General features: G+C 35.4%; 1 protein-coding gene across 3 annotated transcripts in view; it reads left to right on the top strand.

Annotated features, from left to right (window-relative positions):
• Window positions 1–25,410, top strand: part of PLEKHA5 (pleckstrin homology domain containing A5) — a 172,855-nt gene that overhangs the window by 45,408 nt on the left and 102,037 nt on the right. The window contains exon 1 of one of the 3 annotated variants that reach the window (XM_085324058.1): window positions 16,399–16,492. The exons of the other annotated variants lie outside the window; for them this stretch is intronic. The gene's annotated coding sequence lies outside the window, so the exon portion shown is untranslated. Of the gene's footprint in view, window positions 1–16,398; window positions 16,493–25,410 lie in introns of those variants that run through there. 3 annotated transcript variants of the gene reach the window in all.

Raw genomic sequence — 25,410 nt, 5'->3', positions numbered from 1 at the left:
ATTCAAAGGTCAACTTAAGTAAGAGATACGGATATGTCATGGTACTTTTTTTTTTTTTTTTTCCCTCTCATTAGAATTATTGAATAAATGCCAATTTGACCTGCTGGTTTTGTTACAGTTGACGTACATCACCTCGTTAAAATACATCTTTTGTACTGACATTGTTTTGAGACAGTTGGTCAGTCTCTTTTGCCGGTAGAAAGGGCCATGGCACTTTTTTGAGGAACTTAGTTTCTTCAATATGAAAAGTTCGGCTAGTTCTTTTGCCGCAATTTTATCTTTAAGTGCTCCTTTGTCATCTTAGTTCATCAGTTCTTCAAATTCGGAAAGATTCTTGTTTGATTATTTGGAAAAAGTTCCCATTAGATGATGTGCCATGTTTTAGAGGGGATTGTCTTGGTTTGTCTTTGTTTTCTCTATTTGGACCTGAGTTCCATTGCTTGAAAGATCTCTTTTCTTTTGGGTTTTATTTATTATTATTTTTTTTAATTATTATACAGTTATAACTGAACAATAGCTAGGCTGCTGTGTTATGCATCAACTCTTTTCCCATGGCTTGCTTTCTGTTAGTTGCAGTAGAAAATGCTCTGCTTTCTGATAGATGGCAGCATTTTGCTATTCCARTGCTTTGCTGGAGGAATTGGATGCCTAGCTTTAGTTAATATGTGCTCATAAGTAAGTAGTTTGTTAAAGCAAGGTGGGGAAGAGAAGAAAGAGTTCTACAGTCTTTCTCTCAAACTTGGAGTGAGTATTGCAAAGAAATGATACTAAATGTTGCATCATTTCTCTTCTTTGAGGTATTAGTATTCCTTATGAGCACCTCAACTGATAGGCAGATTTCCTTTTCTATATTCTAGTTTTTGTGGTAGCTTTTGGAGGAGACTGAATACTTTGAGTAAGAGGGAAAACTAGTTTATCRCAGAATTCTGAGTATGGCATATTTAAGAGCAGATAAACTGAAGTTCAGTTTAGGCTAAGCTCAAAGGGAAGGCTAGGCTCTGGATTTGAGCGTAATGCCTGCGATTTTTTCTTCTAGCAAGAAATTTATCATTAGTACTGCCTGCCTTAATTAACAGAAGAGATTATCCCAACTGTTTAAAGCAGATGGTATTTCCAGTCTTTCTTTGCATCTTTTTTTTTTAGGATTCTTTCTTCCTCTGTAAATCTTCTATGAGAATACAGTCAGCGTCTTGTCTTTTTTTTTCCTTTTCTTTTCGTACTTTGGCATAACTTTAAAAGCAGACTATCCCTACTAGCCTCAGAGTAGGATTTGGAGTAAAAGTTAATACAATGCAAGTTAGAGTGGCTTGGGAAAAATAGATATGTCAAGGAGGGGAGAGAATTGCAAAAGTAACTTGGCTTTTTCTTCCTGTTAAGTAAGTGTGCTTGATTTYTTTGAGTTAGCTGTGTTATAGATCATAGAATTGGTAAGGTTGGAAGGGACCTCTGGAGGTCATCTAGTTCAACCCTCAAAGGAGTGGGCCATATGAGAATTGAACAGATGACCTTGGCATTATAAGCACCACACTCTAACCAACCAAGCTAAACCTAACTAGTTATAAACTRGTTAATATTGCGGAGGGAAGGGGAATAATGGCAAATGTATTTTTATTACTGTTAAAATGCTTGAATAGTGAGGGAAGGAACAAAAATAATTCCTTGTGTTATGTAAATACTATTTTTATCTCCAGATAAGTTCAAAGAATATAATGAAAAATACAGTTAAAATATTTGTTCATTATTTTCTTCCTGTTAACAAAAACACTGAATGTTTTCTGCCTGTCTTACCRAGAGTACTTCAACATCATCACCACATGCATAGGAAAGCTAATTTCAAGTTGGCTTCTAAAATTGCCAGTTTGGTTAGCAGTGAATCTAGCATTTTACAAGTTGTGATCTTATTTTCTTGATAACCTCCATTTAGTCTGATTGTTTACTGCCGGTRAGTCAGCTCTGTGGTTCATAATGTTGTTGCTAGATAGATCATGTATGAACTTTGGAGGACTAAATGCACAGTGTGTTTTGGGTTGAATTCTGGTGATGCCAAAGTGCATGATGCTTGTTATTCCTTTTCAATGTCTTTAAAACTGGTCTCAACAAAATGTCATGAATAGTGTGCATCCCCTTAATTCACATCTCTTGAAAATTGCCAAAGAAATCAAGAATATAAAAAAGGGAAGAGGARAACTTTTTAACTGCTGTTGCCTGACCTGAATAGTTTATTGTGTCTTTAGATGTCATTCCCTAGAGATAGAGTGAAATTTTTGGAAATAACTCTTAAACTTTCTTGTAAGAAGGTTAAGCAGAAATGCTTTGTCCAGCAGGAAATCCACAGTAATGAGTGAATTGATTGCAACTCTGTTAGGCTGGACAGATCAAGATATTTTACTTGGATTTGAATCATCTCATTCCTGTTGTGAAACAGAATTTGTAAATAAGAAATTTGCAGATAAGTAACAAGGGGCAGAAACTTCTAAATGTTGTAATTTATGACTAATAATGGAACTTGTCTTAAATTGGCAGTGGAAGCAGCAATATTTTTTAAATAAGCCTCTTAAATGACATATGGAAAGCATTCCTAGCTTTTAATTCCTTTTTCAAAGACAGTGTTGCTGAATTAACTGAAATAAGTATTAGTCTTCTATAAATGCAACACACATGATTAGACACTGCTGTTAGCTTGTTAAATCAAACACGTATCTTGTTGCCAAAAGTGTTTTGTTTCCTCCCCACTCGGGTTTATTGAGCATTTTAGAAAGTTGCTTTTATTTGCTACAGCAATATTTGATTATTTATAGTATTGTACCCATCTGTTGCAATTTGAGAAACCAGAAATTAGGAATAACTAAATGCTTAAGTGATTGATTTTTATTTTTTTTTTCCTTCCTTAATTTTCTGATTTGGAAGCTTGTTCTCAGACCTTAATGGATTCATATTAATGTTGTACATTGTTTTTTATCAAATGTGTGCAATTTCAGTAGTATCTACGTGTACATTTAACTTTTATAAGTCTGAAGATACAATCTTGCATTTCATGTAACATAAAACTTTCATGTCACCATTTTACTTCTGTAAAAGGTTATCTGTAGAGAGCTTGTGAACAGAAACTGTATTAATACCAAATGAAGGGTCAGGGTAGAGGGCAGCTGGAATGGTAGCCTAAGCTTTGTGAGTTCTTCCTAAATTCTCTTGWGGAATATGTAATTCACTGAATGGTGAACATATTAGCCTTTGTAGAAGAACTTCATCATACCTGTGCTGCAAATGTTAAATTGTGTCACTTTCCTAATGGCACACTCTTACTCATAGAGCGTTCTTTGGGCCATAAATCTACTGAAAATGAACGAATCCTTGTCTTGGAGGCACGGGTAATTGGCRTTATCTCAATGTGGACAAATCAAATCATTGATTCGAAAGAGGAAAGAATAGCTTTTGTAGTGATAAAGATTTGATTGGTAGGGAAGTAATCTTATTCTTGATAAGCATGCAAATATGTAACTCGGTTTAGTCCATTCTTTCCCTTCCTGTCCCAGCCGTGAGTAAAAAGCCCGTAAATATTCTYCTGGGAAACTTAATTCTGTGCTGTTTTTCACCCCTTCCTCTCCCCCTCCCCACCTCCCTTCTGGCCAAACGATGAAGGAAAATTCTGTTCTTTGCATAGAAATTATTATATAGGTGCTTTCTCAGTACAGTAGAAGCTTTAGAGGAAATCATACGCAAGCAAGGTGGGAGAATATTTTTTTCAATGTAGCTTATGTTCTCCACCCTGTTCCTTAAGATGCAGGCAGTTAGAATACAAGCTAGCTCTCCGGCAACCCTGCTGTGCTTGTCATCCAATTCAGGAACAATATGTGAGGTTCAGCTTCATAAATGCAGATTATTTTGTGTTACAAGTTTTAATCTTACCAGTAGAGGCTAAGTATTTGGACAGGATTTATCTTTTTTTTTTTTTTTTTTTTTTTTTTTAAAAAAAGGTTGCATTTGTATATTTTATACACTGCAGATCGAGTTACTACTTTCAGTTACTACTTTGAATAAGTTATGCATGTTCCACATTAAAATATTAATGGGGAAGATACTCAAGTCCTTGGCACAAAGAATAGAATTTTCCAGGTGAAGTGACTTTAGGTTGCAAAAAGCCATGCCAAGGCKACCATCTGTGTAATGAGCCTCAGGTGTGCTCCCTGCCATTGATTATCCCATCACTCTTGCCATCCTGAATGTTCTTAATGTTGCTCCTAAACTCTAAAACTTGGGCGAAATATTTGAGACTTAATACTTCTTTTGTGTCAATGCAATTGAAAGCATTGAAGTAACTGGGCATGTTACAGACAAATGTGTCAGCATTTGTGTTTACTATTGAGTATCTCTTACTGTGGCCTAAAAGAACAGAAAGGCTAAATCTTGTCTTTAGAATAAATACCTAGGTTTTAAAATTCCTGTACTGGCAGAATAAATTGGATAATGATCACCAATAGCTTCCTTCTCAGACCCAGGAGGAAATTGAAATGCCTGTCAGTCAGCTTGCACTAGTCACTTCTCAAGCAAAAGCCCACAAGTGTTTGTCAAAATAGATTTTTTTTTAAAAAAAATATGTATATGCCGCAAAGTAATGTTAGTGTCAAAAGCAGGTAGACAGAATGTCTCTGTACTAAGAAAAACAAGTTTAGCTTAATGTTCTTTAGTATATAGTATTTGAAATGTGCAGTGATTATAGTAATTTTGAATGGTGGTAAAATAATGGTGCTAAAATGTCTGTACTAAAATATCTCTATGTATATAATTCAGATATTTGTGCTTCTGTTTTTTACAGTGTCTTCTGTGCTTTTTCTGGATGACTTATTTGTATTATTTGGCAGTGATAGATTATTGCCTAGGGAAACTTGATTTTTACCTCCTATTTTAAAATTAAAAGAAATAATAATTTTAAAATAYGGGGGAAATGATATTAGCATTTATAGTGAATGTTTTTTTTTAAAAAAAAACTGCAACTGTTGTGCCTTGTTAAAAGAAAGTCTTTAGCATTAAAGCTATAAACTCTTAATTGGTAGTACATGTGTGTGTTTTATGGAAATTCATATATAGAACTTTCTTTTTTTTTTAACTTATGGCAGAATTAACTTTTTAAATACTACTCATGTAATGTGTATTAATTCAATGAAAGTATGAGAAGAGCTCTGGAAGTATCTTGTCTTGGCTAGTTTAGATACACTCACACCAGCCCCCAATCTGAACCCACCCTGTGTTGCAGGATCGCCAACAAATGTTGGGGTTAGCACGTAAACTGAAACTCGTTTTTTGAAAACTGTCTTTTGGTCTACCTGTCAAGTTTCCAATTCCAAACAAGCAGCTGAATTTCAGGGGAGGTGTGTGTGGGGAGGTTTTGTTTTTAATGCCGGATGAATTCTTCAGGAATGGGGGAAAGATGACTCTGACCCTTGCTTCAGCGCAGCTTTGCAGTCGTGTCTGTCTCAGAACTTGCCTCCTGTTGGCCTGTGTTGGGACTTCCCGGGAAACTGAAGCTGCAGGTATATACATGCGCTCAGGAGCTGTCTCCTATAGGTGAAAAGATTGCAAGACTAGTGATACTCAAATGTCTTAATATTTGGGGTTTATTTCACGCTGCTGTTTCGTTAGTCCTTGTAGGTACAAGGCATGCCAGAAGTAAACACTTGTAATACACCTTTTTTATGAGGAAATATACCTAAGTCTGTCTTTTCACTACCGGCGTAATATTTCTGTCCTCTTTCAGTGCAGCTGGCATTTCTATACAATTGATAGAGTGCGATCATGCATTTTTCTAATACAAAATCTAGGTATTATATGCTTAACAAATTAGGGCTTGCCATCACTAGATAATAAATATTAATTCATAATTACTGTAGAAATACTAAATTTGTATTTTCAGTTTAAGGTCATTGTTCCAGGGGTTTTCAAACATAATACAATTTGTTTGTGGTATAGCACAGGATTTTATATGAAAATGTATAGTTCCCCATAAATCTGTCTTTTTAATTGTCAGGAATCCATGTGTTGTCTATTTATACTGTTCACCTAGGGATAGCGTGGCAGGTTGCTCAAAAGTAATGAAGATCCTGCTTTTTAACATCATTTACTTGTAGTAATTCAATCTTTTTTGTATATATTTCTCTTCCCTTGTTTTGAGCCAAGGCCAGAAAACAGTTCATTTCTGCTCCACCTTTTTATTTTTTTAAATTTGTTTAAATTTGAAGTTGCATAATTGTTTGGTAGTTGTCCATGGCAGTTTCCTTTGAAATTCTGAGTCAGAAGTGGCTAAAAGCTGCAAAAATCTGGAAAAGTCTTGAACACAGGCAAAGCAAATTTCTGRTTATACTTTCTATCTCTGTAACTATAGATTTAAGATAATAAGTTTCTCAGGTAATGAGTAGAGGATAAAGCACTTTCCTGCTTTCTTGTTTTTCTTTTATTTTTTCTCCTTTTCCAAATAGAATGTCAAARCTAGTCTTTTGAGATTTGGTGTTAAATATATTGCTTTGTGACTGTATGARTGTGCATTTGTGTGTTTGTATATTTACACATTTTATGTAGTGTCTCATTTAAAAAAAAATGCTTTTGGAGCAACAAATATTTTTGTCCTTGAAAATGAAGTATGATGTAGACTGTAATATCCACTACAAAATTGTAGCATACTTTAGTCTCTTACTCTAGGAAATAAAAAAAAAAAACAAGAGCCAGGATTGGCTTTGTGCTCCAGTTCTTCCTGGGCAAGCCCGTGTTGTAATATGGTCACATCTTATATTACTGCCAGAATTGAGGTATGCAAAGATCATAGCTGAGTGCCTGGTGGACAGGGGCAGCACACTTTAACAAATTCTGTAAAAMCTAATAGCTTCCGGAGTAGTTATAACCTGAAGATTAAGACTTGAATTTGACTGTAATTTTACAGTCTTCGTATGCTGTGAAACCCCTGCCTGACTTTATCTGTTCAGACGAGTCTATAAGCAGAGATTTCTGTGCTGATCCATCCAGTAAGATGTGGTAATTACCCCGCTGTCTGTCAGAGCCTGCTTGAAGCAGATTCGGGGAAGCTGGGTCTGAATTTCTGCCTGGCTGCATCACAGCGACAGACATCAGCCGTCCTGCTCGTCATTTACTCTTCTCTTTCCTTTCAGGACTAATTGGATATGAGAAAAATAATTTCCTGCAATTTTTTATTATTATTAAGATAATAAGCCTTTTACTTGTAGCAAGTCRGATCTCCTGTGTTTCCCTTCTTGAAGATGCTGAAAGTATATATTACCTCTGTGTCAGTGCAAATACATCTTATTTTTAAAGAGCAGTACTTTAAGAAGATTTAAAAAAAAACTTGTAAAATATTCCCGAGTTTGTTGTATTATCTACAACCTGACTGTACAGCATTAAAAAAAAACTTTAACTAGTCTCGTAAGTCGAATTTAATTGTGAATATTGTTTTACTTTGTTTGTTGGGCTTTTTTAGCTCATTTCCTGTGAATGGTGTTTAAATGGTATCCTGAGTGCAAATTGTATTTATCTTGAAGGATTTGAAATACTGGAGGAATAATAAAACTTCATTTCTCGGTTGTTGGCCTGAAAACAAAAGTCAACTTTAAAAGCATTTAATGTATTGCTCCCTCTAGCTTTAATTGAAGCGTACAGCCTTGTTCATACTGAGAAATATAAATCTCAATAGATTCCTTTTAACAAAAGGGAAAGCTATAACGTGCAAATATTCATCTGTGTCAGTTTTATTTTAACTGTTGCTTTGATTAGATTTGCTTTGAGCAGGTTTAAGTGGTTAGTGTCTGACAGCGGGAGTTGCTGTTAAAGATAGCTCAGCTGAATTGGTGGCAGCTCGTACTGAAGGGAAGCCCACGGTATTAGTGGCTAATCCAGCACTGTGCTCAATCTGGTGATTCATTGAAGAACAAAATTAGGCAGCTACGTTAACCTATGAATTTGTTGTCCCAGTATATTAACTGGCAACCCTGTTTTAGGCATTTATATGGAACTCTCTAACATGGACTCTTACATCAAGCATCTAATTGAAAATTATTATTACCCAGTAGTGTTGTTTAGTGAAGTTGATCTGTAAATGAGCTGCTGATCATTGAGATTTTAATTACCCTAGTTACTAGGATTAATCATCCTTCAGTGTTTGTGGCTKCAGTGTTACTCACCTGTCCCTTCTGCATTCAAAATACCAGTTTTCAAGAAAATAGAGAACAGTTCTTGAATTCTGGCTTGTTAGCAAAGGTGTATGTTGAAAGATGTTCTTATCTGGCAGACTAGTGTAATTTAAAGTAAAAGTCAGTGCCATGTGAAAAGTTGGTGGATCTTTCCTTGTCCTGTTGAAAAGGGTTTTGAAGAAGCCAAGGAAATAGTAAAGACTTCCTGAAAAAAATCTGTAAGTCTGAAGAAAAATTAGATGTGAAATTGATACTAATACCAACCCTACTGAACTGTATTGTACCTAACAGAAAGGAACCAACTGTGAGAGTGAATTTAGTTTGATTCATCTGGCCTTCAAGGCTTCTAAGTAGTCGTCTTCCCTTTCCCTCCCTCCTCCTTTCTTCCCCCTCCCCATAAGGAAGGGCATACACAGTCAGAGCAAAGGTCTCGGAGCCTTGTTTTTCTCAACAGTAGATGCCTAGGAAAGAGCGAAAAAACAATGAGCATGAAGTGATACCAATAGAGATTTGTGGCTCCAGAGTCCAGTGACTTGCAGAGAATAGAGGCGATATCTTTGTACTTAGCGGCACATGATAGGTTTCTCTGTTGCTGAACACACAAAGTCTCTTCACATTGTTTTGGAGTCTAAACAGATTTCTATGGTACAAATACCTGTATGATGGAATACTGACTTTCTTTTTTGTGAATTTCTACCATCTTATTTCACTTGATGCCTTCTACTTTGTGTGAGACTTGATGGCACCTTCTATAAAACCCTGCAAGAGAGGAAGATCTTTATCGAATGCTCTGTCATTCCCAGCTGAGGCCTATCAATGTTTATTTGTTCCTTAAATATTGTTCAACACCCTTTAGTCACTCTTGTTGCTGTCTTTTTGAAACTTTTCCAGTTCTTTTAAATTTCGTATGTATGTGTTTGTGTGTGTAAGGGTTAATATGCACGCAGTACACTTGTGGTTTCTCTGTGACATGACAGATCTATGAAAAAACATTTCTTACAACCTTAAGATTTTCTTCCTTAGTGGAAGCAGTCAGCTCAGAATCCATGATTGATTATTTAAGATATTGTTTTTTTCCCGTTTGCATAACTTTACATTACCTCTATTAAGTATCTTTTGCCATTTTACTGCTTGATTTCTTGATCTTACTTAGTTTCTCTGTAATTCTTTACGCTTGGGCGCCTGTCGTTGTTACCTTGAATAGCTTAGTATCAAATATTACCTGATAACTTCTTACTTTTTTATTTATCTCTGTCTCAAAATCACTATGAAGAGGATATTCATGAGCTCAAATCCTTGATGAAATCATACCCTTTCTTTCTTTTTAACCACTTGCCATCTATATGACAGCCTTCCCTCTTACCCTTGGTAGCTTTCTTCCGTTGAGTGGCTTTGGTGAGTGACYGTACCGAAGGACCTTAGGACGTCTTGTGAGCTGGAGCACCTCTTCTGGTTTCTGTTGACTTCAGATAAGTCTAATAGATCTGAGGCACAGCTTTCCTTCACAAAAACTGTGGTGGCACTTCCCCACTATAACAGATATTATACCTGTAAATTTAGTTCTTTAGAATCATTCTTATGATTTAAGTACAAACATTAGATTTACCAGCTCTGTAATCCTCTGGATGCTCCTGGAATTGCATGAAATGTGGTATGAGGTTTGGCATCTTCAGTTCTGTGGGACTGAAGCAATTTGGATCCCTTGGACAATAGTTCAGCTTTATTGTTATAGAAGGGCAACATCATTAGTCCGCTTAAATCTTTTTCAACCAATACTTGAATTCATTGGATAAACTTGAATCAGACTGGATAAAAAAAAGGGTTCCATTATAAGTACCTTCAATCCCCAAACCCCCAAAATTAACTCCTTAGTCAGGAAAGTATTTTTGACTTGTTTATTTGCCAGTTGTCATTGAATTTATTAGACTTTTTTTGACCTTTGGACACTCGGATTTCTTTTTCTTTTTTTGGTTCCTCCTGAAAACTGCTATCTTGCTGTTTAGGGTTGCTGATCTCTTTTTGGTCTTAAATGTCTTGATGTCAATGATATGCATTCTCTTTGCAGTATATTACATTTTCTATAACAGAGTGCCACCTTCTTTTTCACTGTGGGTGTTTGGTCAACTGGAGTTTGGCATAACAAGAGGGACTTCGGAGATGAGGTGGAGTTCTTGGCCCTTCTTCCCATTGGTTCAGCCTGTGCCTATGTCGGTAGCTGTGTATCAGGTACATAAGTATTAATCCTGGTTAACTAGCTATCCAAGAACCATTTTCCTCTAAATTAATTGTAAATTCAGTAAATATTCATAGGTGTTCATGAACATGGAGTTATAMTTCTGTAAAAGGATTTTTAAGGTGTCTCAGCAGTTTTAACTTGAGCTTTATTAGTTAATAAAAGGGACTCATGCTGTGTYGTGGTTATTAAATAAGGATTTGAAAGACTTGGATTTTCAACATAAAAACGCTGCTGAGCTTTAATGTTTCTTGCACAGGAATTTGTATTTGACTGCTTAATTCACTTGTCCTCTGTTGCATCTGAAACTGAAAGGTATTTTATGTTGTTCTGTTGATGCTAAATAAAACAAAGGTTGCGTAATCAGCCAGCCAGGTCTTCAGTGATGTTGGCTGAAAAAAAACCTATCTTGGCATTATACCRTTTTCATAGTATAGAAAATTTGCAGAAAATGTAATTGCTATGGGCAACAAGAATAGCATTCAGTTGGCTTCCTGAGATTGTTCTGAACAGAAGCAAACTTACGTTTGTATATGGAATCTCTTACTAGCTTTTTAATGACAGTTTTAAGAGCAAGTGCAAAGTAAAGGAGATGCATTTTACAGACTGTCAGGAATTTGCCTTACAAAGCAGAGTTCCTCTGTCGGGCTGTTTTCCTCTTGCCCATTTTGAGTGTGCTTCTATAGCTAATGGCTATTCCCAAAAGGAAAGCAAATTGGTTAAGAGAATAATGGAGGGGAGGTTCAGTCTGTTTTGAGGATAAGTTGTAGGTTGTCTATTACTATGGATARCTAAAGCTGTTCATCAGAGTAGGCAAATGTGTAGCTTTGAGAAAGGTGGTTCAGGCTTGATCTTAATTTCAGAAATCCACTAATATAAATGTATATGAACTTGGAAAACAACAGTAACAATTTGAGCAGCACTGGCATTTTTATATGTTGTGGCACATTGTCTGGTATAATTTTGCGGATGAATAATCCACAGTCATATATTAAAAGACCAACATGCAGGCTGCTTTTATAAGCTTTGAACTGAAAGTATAAACCTGATTTTTTTTTTTTTAATTTTTTCCCTTTATACTTATTCAAGAGCATGAAGACAAACTATTGTATCTCTAACATTTAGTATACCTATGTTTAGAAAGGAAATGMCAATATAAATAGTAATGTATGAACTCATAGCACACTCCATTTTACCCCTTACCCAATTGACTATTCAGTGTAATTGTGGGCAGGTGAAGAKTGAGGGGCTATAAAGAGTCAGACTTACCCAGAGGCTTGGAAAAGCTTAAGGAATAAAATACAGGTCTCCTCTTCTGAGGTAGCAAATACATTTTTGTGGCTCCTTTCTGCTCATTTTCCCTTCATGTTATGTTATGTAATTGCCAAAAGGTCTCCAAAGTAAAACCCTCAAATGAAGAGATGAGCTGGGGAGGGCATCCTTTGGAGAGAGTTCTTTGGCTTGGGAATTTTGTTACTCTCTTAGCAGGTTGTACAAGCTCCAAAATAGTTCAAGGCCTCTATGGGGTTTTTCTAGGCTTGCTGTAGGTGCATTGAGAATGCTATACATGCGATGGGATAAGAGACTTGTTGCTTCTGAATGTCTGGATTCACTGTTCTAATAAATTGTAAAAATCTAGATAGCTGAAAGAAGAGCAACAAACAACACAAAATAAACATTATTTTTCTAATATTTGTATGTTCTAGTCCTGATTTTGGTATTAGTTTTCTCCTGATATCTTTAGCCAGGTGAAATGAATATAATTGAAGTGCAGAAGATGCTGCTTTTTCCTCAACTATTTTTCTTCCTGATTGTTTGAAGTTACTGCTTTTGAGTAATATTCAACAGCTATTTAATATGCTTTCAATATAAAAAGGGAAATATACCCCTTTGTATAACAAGGCATAAATACTACCTAATTGGCACACTAGAAATAAGTAGCACAAACAAAACTGTTAACAGAAGCAAAGATATAAATGATATGTAAATAAGAGAAAATGATTCATCTCTGATCCTTGCATATATAGTATTTTTCACATGACAAATGTTTTGTTTTTTTTCTTGTGGCTCTCTAGACCCAGGTATACTCTCTTTCTTGGCTTTGTTTGAAAAATGTTCTTTCCACTTGAATAGACCATCCATCATARAATAATCAGCTGATAGTTAAATGAAGATGTGAGAACATAATGGGGAAAGGATTTGAAACTGGTGCACATTTCCGGAGACATATCTTCAAAATATGCATGCAGAAGGAAGAAACTTTACATTTCTGTGATGTAGTGTAAATTTTAGAGATGCATTTTCAGGTATTTCTTACAGTAGAGCAAATTCAGGAAAGCTGCTTGTGTGGTCATGCCAAAACTGAGAAGAGAGAGCTAAGAGACACACATATATAGACACACATATACAAAATACAACTGTGGAATCGTTTTTAGGATGCCAGAAGCATATTTAAATTCTGTTGTGGAACTCAACTGTATATAATTTGCAGAAAAAATTATTATGTTTAGTAAAAACATGATTTACATAAGTCAAAGCTTTAATAAAATCCATATTAAGCCTAGTTATAAGCTTAAAACTGAATCATATTTCATTATGAGATAATGGGGAGTTCGCTGGGACTTAAAATGCAGCTAAACATAATACAGAGCACTGATCTTATTAAAATGAGCTGCTCTGCTGTCAGAACAGATGATCAAAAGTGTTTGTATGTGAACTGTTGCTAAGAAGCTTTTAGAAAGAAGCAAAGATGTTTTAAGTATTCACCACCTGATTTCTTGATAAATAAATTAAAAAACCTCCCATCTTGGGCTTTAATGTTTCCCATCATGCTTTCTAATTCTGTGCTGAGTTTAATGAAATTAATCTTATTCCTATAATATCTTTTTGAGGCTCATTGAACCTGGARTCTTTATATCAACATAGGGAAGTCTGGCATTGTATTGGTGTGCTTTGTGAAAGCAAGATTTAGTTTTTGGATATCGATATCAAAACCTCTAAGAGATTTTAGCTTCTAATTCTGAAATTTTTATTTTAAGCTTACAGCAGCTTTATCAGGTGAAGGTTAACATACAGTTTGAATAATGTTCATTTTCTGGAAATTCTGTATACAGGATTTATTTTCCTAAYTATATATTTGTCATTTTTCTTTGAAGAGATGTTTAGTAATTTGCAAGTTGCAAAATTTCTACTCATTTTCTACAAGATATTTTTATCACACTTGTGGATTTTGAAACTTTAAATATATGTTATTTTAAAGAAACACTTTCAAATTCAGTGAGAGGCTTTTCTTTTGCAAGTAGCATTTTGCCATTTTGCATTAGTTAGTAAACCAAACAAGTATTTTGCTTTCACATGCTTTTCATAGCATTTTCAATTTCATCAGTATACTTACATAGTTATACTTTGTAGATCATTGAGAATAAAATACAGATGCATCTAAAGGAGAGGATTTCCCTTCCAAAAAAATCCGATACCCTAAAACTTGATTAAATTCCTCTAGGAAGTTGTCTAGATGTTGTCAATGTTTGAAAAACTGCAAAGTGTTTTTTTTTTTTTTCCCAGCTTCTTCTTGAATAGTTGTTTATAATGGGAGATGATATCCACAAAAACTCAACTTCAGAGCCAACYTTTTAAACTAGGAAACTGTTCTATAGTTGAAAGAAAACTTTTACAATTTGTGCTCAGCACAATGGGATTTTGGGGAACAAAGATAATAACTGAAATAAGAGAGTAGTGTTTGTTTCAGTTTTAATGGATTTTTCTTCTTTCTCCCTTTGGTGGCTTCTTTTTTTCTTCTATGTCTGGCAATTACAAACTAGTGGTTAGCTAGATTTAGATTTGTAGAATTGATCTTTCTTCAATAGCAATTATTTTGAAATGGAGAAAAATAAAAAGACTAAAGAGCAGAGTTTATTATAGATCCTATGTAGATGAAAGCTTTTCTCACTCAGGAGTCAGGTCTTATTATAATGACATCTTTCTCTGAGCGAATGCGTTGCATTTTACCGGTTGGAATGACTGAGAAAGTTCAGAGAGCAGCAGTGGTTAGGGTAAATGATGAAAGGTTAGGTGATGAGGGTAAGATAAGTCTAGATAAATACGTGGAATATAATATAATACTCATTTCCTTTTTTCTTAGAGAGATCGATGATCTCTGGTCTCATTATGTGGTAAGGAAGTACTGAAATTCTCATCAGGGGGAGCAGGCTTTTAGCCTAACGCTAGACTCTAAAATTCACTAGACTTTTTCAACCTGGTTAGACCTCATAATAAGTTGTATTGTTTTGTTTTAATGTGCATCAGTATAAGGAAGCTAAACACCAAGTTAGTATGCATTCCAAATCAAATGAATGCAGTTAGTGTTACGTGATTGTAATTAATCTTTTTTATAGTGATGTGGTATTATCTCTGTGGCATATGAAATGGGGTGCTTCAGTTTGCTCATGCAGATCAGGTTCAGCTCTGGCATTGCGCCCCTGTGCATCCTGATTCCTGGGTTTGTGCCTGGAAGGAGTTTGTGAAGTAAAAGCACTRTCTATCATTTTGTGTGCGTTTATAGGCAAAGGGCAAGGATGAATGTTCAACTAATTACCTTAGTAAATATTTTTTGTTTTCATGCCAGAAGGATTTTCAAAGCCTGGCACTGTAGCAGACAATAAATTTCAGACAGCTGTGACAAAAGGTGCAGATTCTCATAGTAATTATTGTCACTTTTCTATAAAGATATAAAAACCTTATTTTTAAAGTTAGTTGTTAGACGTCAGTGAAACTTAAGAATAAYGTCTTGCTTGTCTGTCTACCATTACACCAATCTTGTGTCTGCTGTACCAAAGGTTGAGGATTTGGTGCATGCCTCCCAGGTGGCAGTGTTGATTCCAAAATCATTTAAATACTTCTGTGCCCAGCTGTGGCAGAGCCCAGAAACTGGACTGCATTGCTTTTGTAAAGTCTCAGCAGCCTGCCTGGCTTTGCTTCAAGCTTGAATGATAAGCAGAAAAGCACTTAAAAAAAAAAAAAAAAAAAAAAAAAAAAAAAAAAATGAAAAAAAAAAAAAAAAAGCACTTAAAAAAAAAAAAAAAAAAAAAAGAAAACAAAAGAAAAAAAAAAAAAAAAAAAAAAAAAAACCCAAAATATTGAAGACCTCTGAACTACATATATCTGTCTTTGGAGGAGTTAAAAGATGCTTATCTCTTGGGAAGGGCTTAAATATCTATTTTCCTTGACTATGATCTGTGCATATGAATAAAAGCTAGCCTTTGGTATCAAATTAAGCAGTTTAGGAAAGTAAATGCCTTGATTATATATATAAAGCAATGTAAAGTTGTGGTAACGTTCTTCTGAACATAACATGAACTGCTTGTTGAACAAGCCCTAGTCTCCCTTCGTTTGCGCTTGCACACCTCATATGCACACCCCCCCCCTCCCCCCCCCCCCCCAAAAAAAAATTTGTCCTGAAATCACCAGAATAGGATAATTCTTAGAGTGGTTTGGAGAGCATTTAAACAGATTTGTTGCCTTTATCCGATTCATGAATTGCGCTGCTTAGCATTCAAATCATATGGTATCCTGAAAAGATTTTCAGTCTATTACAGTGGCATCATGTAATTACATTGAAGCACATGATGATAGTATTTATAAAGCCTTAGGATGCCTTGCAGGAAAATAGTGCAAATAATTATCCGTGCATCAATTCAGATTAAAAAAAAAAAAAGAGAGAGAGAGAAGAGCAAAATCGATATTGCTTGGTGGCCGAGTTTTACATATTCCAATTAATGATTTTGGATTTGCCTTCAAGTTCTAAAATTGTTGGGAAGTAGGCCATCTCACGCCGATRTGAAGTATCAGGCCATTTTAAATTAAAGACCGAGCATGCTCATACCGAGTACCGGCTCTTGGATATTGCCGTGTGTGTCTCAGCTCTCGGCTAGTAGAGCTGGCACTGAAGTAGAGGCGAGCACAGCATGCCCTTTTTGTCGTCATTTGATCCGTGAGCGTACATTCATTCTGGACCGGGGGCTCGGAGGTGTGAGACGCAAGGCTTGCTGTTACATATAAGCCAGTGGTTTTGGTGAGTTAATATTCATCTCTTTTCTTTCTCATGCCTTTAGATGTCTCAGACCAAAGTCAGCTTCGTACTTTTCTCCAGATAATGGCATCTATTTGAAATGTCTCTGCTGCTGTCCGTTTAAAGCTTTGCTTCAGTAAAATAATTCTGGTGTGTGTGTGGTGTGTGTTAGATTCTTTTCTTTTTTTTTTTTTTTTTTTTTTTTTTTTTTTTTTTTTACAGAGATGCTAGGCTGTTTAGCTCAAAGCCCGTAAAAATGGGCATAGGTATGTTTTTATTCTGATCAGAAATCAACTAACTACTCTAAATACAGCAACTATTATTTTAAAGAACAGTGATTTCTGTCTCTATGTTCTAAGTTGACTTAAATCTAGATTGTTTTGTGTATCTCGCATTTCAGAGGGAAGATTTAAGACAATGCTGAAGATATTTATTGTACTTGGTTTCAGTGAAAATTACTAATAAAAAGCGTAAGTTAATTATTGTCATCTGTTCGATCTTAGTGATAGAAGTGCAAGTATTCCTTTTTTAACCCACTAAGAAATTGAAAATGCTATCTCTTAAATGCTGTGTTTTGACAGCACTTTCACAGAACCTTTGGTAGCATGTAATAAGAATTTCTGAACAATTTTCTAGCACTTATACTAGCTAATATGCATCCTTGGTATAGTTCAAAATTCAGTTAAATTTTAAGTAACTGTATGAAGACAGCGTTTATAATTAGAAGTAATTTCTTGCAGTTGTTTTTTTTTAAAAAAGCTTACTTTGCTCCAAGAACATTTGTAAAATATGTCAAAGTGTGTGCATTTAACCTATAGAAAAGTCTGTTAATAATGTAATTTGAAAATAGGTGGTAGATTCCTTCCTCTTCCTGCCCTCCCCAAAATGTTGATTCCTAATCATACTTTTCCTCCAGTGAATAAAGGTGATGCAAGATCAACCTTTTAACTGGACTTCTGTGCATTTGAGGGTTCAGTTGTGACATAGTAGAACTACTTCCTAAAATACTGTTCATCACTAGATTGAGATTGGAGATGTTATGTTTAGAATTTCACAAATATGTGTGCATATATATCTCTCTCTATATGGTTTATATATAAACTTCTTTATATTTTTGTATATGAATATATATATATATATATATATATGCATAAAAATAAAAAAGTTGTGTTCTAGATAAGGCTAGAAGTACAGTGGGAAAAACTGGCTGTCAGTAAACTCTTTGAGCCTAAGGAAAACATTCTTGCTCAGCCTAACCCCTGTTATGATTCTGATTGACTTGATTTGTGGGAGAAAAAAACAGTGAACTCACAAGCTTTATTGTCTTTGCAGCCTTACTGAGACACTGTTGGAAAGGAGACAGGACTGAGACTAATSTGGGCCAGTCTTGAGCTGGTGAGGAACAGCTTGCTTGGCCTTCTGATACAGTGTTCTCAACAAAATCATCTAAACTGATGTAACAGTAAAGGYCTTTAAAGCAAAGCTTGAGGATGATAAACTAAATTGAGGCTTTGCTGTGCAAAAGTTCTCAGAGCACATCAGGCAACTTGCACTTTGCCAAAGCAAGACTGCAGAATGCAGTTATCTGACAAATGATAAGATAAAGACAACAAGGGGTAACCTGTGTTGTGCAACTTTTTAACTCCAAAGCGTTTAATGCATTTCTAATAATAGGTTTTTACTATCTCAAATGTGTCATTTTGTAATGCTGGCATGCTCAGCTGCCATTTGCTCAGAGTCGTAGAGATCTCAAAAACATGAAGAAGCCCAACAGATTTGTTGTAGGAGAGTTTCTGGCTGAACAACAAACTTAGAACACCTGTTAAGACATCTTGTAGGAAGGAACCAAACAGATTAGAAAAGCTTGGATCCATGACTGAAGAGCAAGCAAGAGGAATGGCCATGTACGAGCAACAGAGAGATAAAGAGTAAGCACATGCAATGAAAGCAGCACTCAGCTGTTTTGGCAGTGTTCATTTACCACTGSAAGCACATCAGTGTGGGATTTCTTGTCTGAGTCACTGAAGAYGCTGGAACTATAGTATGATTTTCCTGAGGTTCAGTCACTTTGAAATAATGCATATAAAACATCCTATTTTTTAATAGGAAGGGAACAGCGTCAGTTTTGCAGAAAACAGGAATTTGTAAGCATTAAACATTTTAAGTYAGATTATTTTTTATTACCTTGGTCCTATATGTTTTACTCTTCAGAAAAATTATGCTTTCTTTGAAAATAAGTGCTGATTTTGGCTGGTTTTCCAAAAAGAGAAATTCTTAAATCCTAGTTATAAAGGTTAACTGAAGTTTTACAGGCAGTCCTACTCTTTTTCCCTAGTGTCCAAGTCTGCTTTTGGTCGTTTAGGTAGCATGCAGAAAAAGCCRCCTTCTTTTTATGATCTTAGCTAACAGCCATTGTGCTTTAATAGGTGAATTTAAGATCTCAGAGAATGTGACACCCATATTTCACCTTTGGTTGCTATAGTTTTATTCAGTGTTTTGTTAAGTTTATGTGCCTATTTATGTGCATATGCACACATAAATMTACACATCTGTATTACTGTATATTACATATATATGATTACGTATAAAATGCAAGAGAAGTGGCTGCTGGTAGTTTAAGTTTATTTAGAATGCACTTTAATTGCTCTGAATTGGAAAGTAAAATGGGACACGGTAGTCAATTTTTTTCAGTTTCAAAGAACGTTACTATTCAGTCATTTTACATGTCAGTCATTAATAGAGTTACTTTTGTAGATCAATATATTGTAATTTATGTTGAAATACCAGAGTATAAACTTTTAAGTTCTTATGACTCCACTTTTTAGACCTACCTTTAAGTTTTTTCAGAAACTTCAAGCTTTTGGAAGCATCTGCAATGTGTCCATTCATGTGATTAGCAATTTAAGGTATGTACCTTATATATATATACCTACAAGAAGTTCCCCTTCACTTCTCCAACTTCCTCATTCCCCCCCCCTCCTTTTTTTTATTCTATTGGAATATCTTTATTAAAAAATAAAATCAAGTAGCACAAAGTGTATTTAAACATTATTTCAAAAGTGGTACAGACTCTAGATGTTCTTGTAAATGAAATGCTTTTCACAGATTTGGCGGCTGTCCAAATAAAAAAAAACCTCAATGTTTAAAACCATTCCAGTAGCGCAACATTCTTATGAGTATAGCATTCTAATGAAAAAGCACTAACAAGTCAGAAGCCTTTTATTCACTTGGAAAACTGAATCAATTTTTTCATCCTCTTCAACAAATCCTGAACAAGGTGAATTACATACCTTAAATTGCAGGTTACCTGCCAGCTATTTTTTGAATGATGAAAATATTCTGAGCAGTGAAGGGCTCAGTCTTTTTCCATTCAGGTTTAAATGAAAGATTTTACTATTGCTGACACTTRTGCACACTCAGTTCATATGCCAGATGGAGAGCAGTGACAATTTTAGACTGAAGGTTATGTCTTAAAAACCTTKTTGGCATTCTGCATCCAATTTGCTTGACCCATTTTAGATAGTGCGCTACAATCTCATACTTCCAAGGGAGGAACACTGTTTCTCAGTAACTCCTTTTATAGAGTGGAGGAAGRAGTAGAGCTATATTTCACAAGTGTAAGCTAAATTTACCTTTTCTAATGAAAAGGAACTGCACAGCAGTACTCACTTAAATTAATTTGCTCTAATGACAGTATTGGATTTGAGATTTTATGTAAGTATGGTAAAAATAAAAAGACATTCTTTATGTATATAGTATAAGATGAGTTTTATTAAAATGAAAACATAAAATGTTACAGGTTCCCTGCAAGTTGCTTGTTCTTTTCATTTTATAATAAATTACCTTATTTTATTTTTCTTCTTTAAAAACCTTTTCAGCTTTTGGTTTTTACCAAGAGTGGAACCAGTAAGGAGTTGACTAAATCCCAGCTGACTTAGCTGAAGATTCTCTACTTTTTCAGTACATTAAGGTTTAAGATAGGTRTTAGATACTTCTGTAAATTCTGGGAGATGTTAGCTGTAGTGTACTAGATCAGTGCAATTCAGTAATGAATATGTATTTGGGAATGTAGCAATAAACCTTTTGAAAATGATTTTTATATAAAATGAGTATTGGGAATTTTAGGTTTTCCCAAAAGATGATCAAGAGTAAAGTATTTCCTTTTGTAGGTCAGAAGTTCATCAGGTGGCAGCCAGAGAAGGGAGAAGGGCAAGGGGGAAGGTATGGGAACATTTCTCAAAATCACGTGTAAATTTTCAGGATTTTTTCCCCACGTGTTTTGGGTATGATGCAACACAGGTAATCCAAACATCTATCATCTTATGTAATGTCTTCAGCTAAATACATGTATAGGAACTTCTCCCTGCCATTGCTCCTATGTATTTTTTAAGAGAATCCTGGAGTATTATCATCTGCTCCRAAGAACATCAACATTTAAAATATTATTAGGAAAATCAGTCTAATATACATCTCAGTTCTTTGATAGGAAGTAAATGGCTTAATATTTAAACATTTTAATGACTTTGAGAAAACTAGAATTGTGTTGTGGGATCTTGAAACTAATCTGAATTTAATGGAAGTGTGTATCATACAGCAGTGTATAAACTAATCTGAATTTAATGGAAGTGTGTATCATACAGCAGTGTATTTATTTGTAAACTGATGGCAAATGGATGCTCTCCCAAAGCACTGCCATCACAAAAAAGGAATGAAAAGTTAATTTTGGTGTATTTCAGTTTATTTGAAAGGGGCCTGAATGTGATCCATGTTGTTACTTTCGTTAATCTAAGAGTCTTAAACCAAAGAGGGCTTATATAGAAATGATTTATTCAACTTCAGGATTTGAAGTTGCTCCACACATCTGTTTGGATGTAGTTATATTGCAAATGCTGCCTTTGTATCTTTTGCCTGTACACMTACACTAATGTGTGCATATTTTTTCCAGGGAACTGCGTAAGCATCATAATATAACCATGCTAGCAGAGAATCCCTCATCTGCAAGAAAATTAACAAATGGGCAATTAAATAAAGACTAATCGATCAGTGAATACATGGTATTTTGTAACAAACTAATACTCTTAATGGAAAGACCCTAAAGCTTAACTTCTAATAGTGCAAAATTTGCTATGGGGTCTTTCTTACAAATGTCTATTTTCTAGGGCAAATTAAGTGCAACCCATAATTAGATTAAAAAAAATGCTGTATTGCACTTTATTTTAAATTGTGCCAGTTCTTTCTCACAAGCCAAGATATGTGAAGATGATATTCAGTATGTAATGAAGGCTTTTGAGACAAAAATGTTCTGCTGTGGATCAAGAAAGGTGCAGAGTTTCAGAATTGTTATTAATAGAACAAAAGATCCAGTTTTGAACAGTTTTGTTAAACAGAAATTTACCTGATTTGAGAAACAGTATCTTGACTGGGAAATCAGAGTTTTTTGCTTTGTTTTGCATTTTTCTTCTCCCTTAGAGAACAGAACCTGAGATGTCAAGGCTGTCGTATTGTAGGTGAGARAGAAATGGCCTGATTTAAACAACGGCATTTTCTGTAATGGTAGGCCATCTCTTCCTGCCAAGCCGCCCAATACTTGTTTTCTATATGAGCGAAAAAAAAGACAGATTTCTTTAGTATCTGTCATTTTGAGGCTGTCAAAATAAGTACTTCAGTGTCTTCTGCGAAGGTAGCTCAAAGTACAGTATGGTTATAGCCATAATATTTTTCCTGTGGAGACAACTTCAGTTATCTTTCTGGTGAAATCTGTCTACTGTTCAGTAGATCACAGCACTGCCAGCATTGGAAGGCAGGAGTCGCATGGGGGCTGAGGGAAAGAGGAGGAGGCATGACTCAAAGAAAATAATCGTAAGAGTGATGGCGGTTAGCCAGATGCTAAAATTATATCCTAGATCTGATCTTACCAAAACATCTGTAAGATGGCCATTGGTCAATAAGAGTGAGAAAAATCAGCTGCTGAATGACTTGTGCCTTTTGGAGAACTCTCAGTTGAGACCTTTCTGAACTGCTTTTTAGAGTCAGCTAGTTTGATTTTTGGAAACAGGTACTGATAAGTTTAGGCTGAATTTAATTTCCGACTGCTTAGATGATCAGAATAAGTTGATATTACTCCCCCAACCTTCCATTGCAGCATTAGTAGTTCACAGTTTCTGTTGCATTTAGTTGCTTTAATTATAGGGTGTATTTTATATCATGGCATTGCAAATTGGAAATGGAAACAGAAGTTTGCTTTAACCAAGGTCACTCAGGAAGTCCAGTGAAGCAGAAAGTAAAGCCGAAGGGCATATCTAGAATGTAATTAGCTTGATTATTTTGACCTCTGAGTGACTGTCACTAAAGTATTTTGGATATTGAAATGTGGCCTTATGACTGCGAGTGCAAAGCTCTACCTGACCCAACACAAGGAATAGCCAAATAGCCCCAGAGGAACTCTGTGCTCATAGAGCTGTGTTGTGTCTGAGACTTCAGCTTCCACCTTTGCGTCATCCCCTCCAGAAACTCTGGGTCACTTTCAGTTAGTTCTGGTGTCTTAACATGGAGCTGCACTGTACCACGATGATATGTTCGAGGTCCTTTACCTCATCGGCTTGGGGTCGTGATCACTGAGCCTCATCTTGTTCTGTAGTACTTCTCATTGGGAGCATATAATCAAATTGATATTTTGATTCACTGGATATTGTTCTTAATTTCATTAAAATGTCTTGGTGTTGAAATTGAGTAAAAACAATTTTGATTTTATTTAACCAGAGCTCTTAAATATATTAATTAATGTGAGACTTCAACARGAAGGTAGTTATTTAATTTCTTCACTTTTCTGTTATAGTAACAGAATTACTGGAGAAGTGATGTGTCATCTTTTGACAACTGTGTTGAAGTGATATTAGTGATATCTGACTTTTCTCCATTTTACATGCAAGTGTCTGCAAACTTCTACTGGACCTACATAAAGCAGAAAACAGTTTGAAAGCTAGATAAAAGGGTAGCAACACAGAAATGGAGGGAATAAAAGCTAAGAAATGGAGAAGTTGGTGCTGGTATCAGAGTGTGTATGTTTATGTGCATGTGTAAGTGTGTGTGTGTGTGTGTGTGTGTAAAGGCTAGCCAGTACTTTGCATTATCCACTACTACATTTAGGTTCTGTAACATTTAACTTCTGCACTTCCTGCTCTAGGAAGCACTTCAGCTTCTCAAACTATTTTTTTTTTCCTCTTGATACCGCTGTATAGTTGTGTCTGAAAGGATGAGTGAAAACGTTAGTCATTTTCCTGAAGACACAAGGAGAAAAATAGTCTTGATAATGTTTTTTAAATGTTTACAGCTGGTTCTCAGCAGAGCTCTGGTATCTCTGTGGTGTGGAGGGAAGAGCTTGCAATTTAGAAGATTGGACTCTACTTCAGTTCTATCTAATAGTGTACTGGGGGGGGGGGAGGRAAGGGGGGCACCTCTTGTGCGTACCAGTAGCCTTCTCAGGTACTTATTTCTAAAGATCTAGGCGTTGTGATTGATGACTACTCTACTTCCAGCTTTCTACAAGTTCGCTTTATGGAACAAACAGAGAAATTTAATTGAAGAATTGTAAGTAAGAATAATCAATAAAATCTTGTACCTTCTGATCAAGAAAGTAAATTCGATTAGAAGGTAGTAAATTCTTCTGCTGATTCTTGGTGATTCTGTTTATGTTGCAGTCCCTGCTCTGGAGGTAGGAATTATAATTTACACATTTTAATGGTTTGAAGTTACTGACAAGCAAGTCTAACATATGATCCGTGTCTGGAACARAACCCAAATGCATAGAAAAATGAACTTTTTAACTACTAACTACATGATCTTTCAAAGTGTGCTGAATTACTTATGACTGTGCGCTAGTCAGTTATCACTACTAGTTACCACTAGTTTTTCTGTCAAAATACTCAATTCTGGTTTTCTGATAGGCAGTATTCACTTGTGCATCAATAGGTGTGGATCATTAGAGTTTATTTGGYAAAGAGATGAAATGTTCTGAACGTGTATTTTCATGTAATCACTGGAAAAAATGATGGTATGTGTTTTACCAGACATATATAGTGAATACTTGATAGTCTGAGATACCAAAATGATTACTTCGGCAGTATTTTATTTGGTGTACTAAATTCCGTCAGGGGGATCACACTCGTGAAGATAAACAACTACTGTGCACCAGTATGAACTCTTTTAAATTCATTAAAAAGAGTGAGAGAAAAATCATTACAAAGCTATTTGTCACACCTTGGTCCTAATCCTCAAGGGAAGTCTCCAAAATGCTTTTGAAAGATGAGCATGGGAATGAAATGCTTAGATCTATTAGATCTTAAAAATCAGGAACTCAGTAGTTTCATACCACAGGTTTCCTGTCCACTTAAGCTAATCCCATGGTTTTGGAACCTTCCCCTGTAGGAAATAAAGGAAAAACAAGGTGATTAGCACATCTCCCAGCATCTCAATGCTGGATGTAAACTCCTTTCTGTCTCAGGTAGTCTTATTAACATACTTATTTTCAACTCTGGATAACTGTTTTCAACTTGCTTGAATCAGTGAAGATCACTGTTTTTATTTCAAGCTTGCATTTTGACTTCTGCTGTAGAAGCTTGTAGCTGTTCTCCAACTTCATTCAGAGGAGTAGTAAAAGATGCTGATCCTTGCTTTCCTTGCTTCAGTACTGCTAATAGTATTGCATGTATCAATGTYTGACATAATTACTCTACATGGTCAGCACTCTCTTTACTGGCAGAACATTCCTAAACAGATAGGTTGGTCTTTATAGCTTATTTTTAGCAGCTTATTGTTTTGTTCATTAGAAAAARTGAAGAACTTGAAGGCCTAGAACTGCTTCATGACAGGCCATGGGCTTTAACCTGATTGCACAACAGTTCTTCAAATTCTGAGAAAACAAT

Source organism: Rhea americana, unplaced genomic scaffold (genome assembly GCF_003343005.1).
Source record: "Rhea americana isolate MKP2758 unplaced genomic scaffold, rheAme1 scaffold_9, whole genome shotgun sequence".
NCBI lineage: Eukaryota > Metazoa > Chordata > Aves > Rheiformes > Rheidae > Rhea > Rhea americana.
The sequence above is the reverse complement of the archived record's forward strand: the minus strand, read 5'-3'. Positions and strand labels throughout refer to the sequence as shown.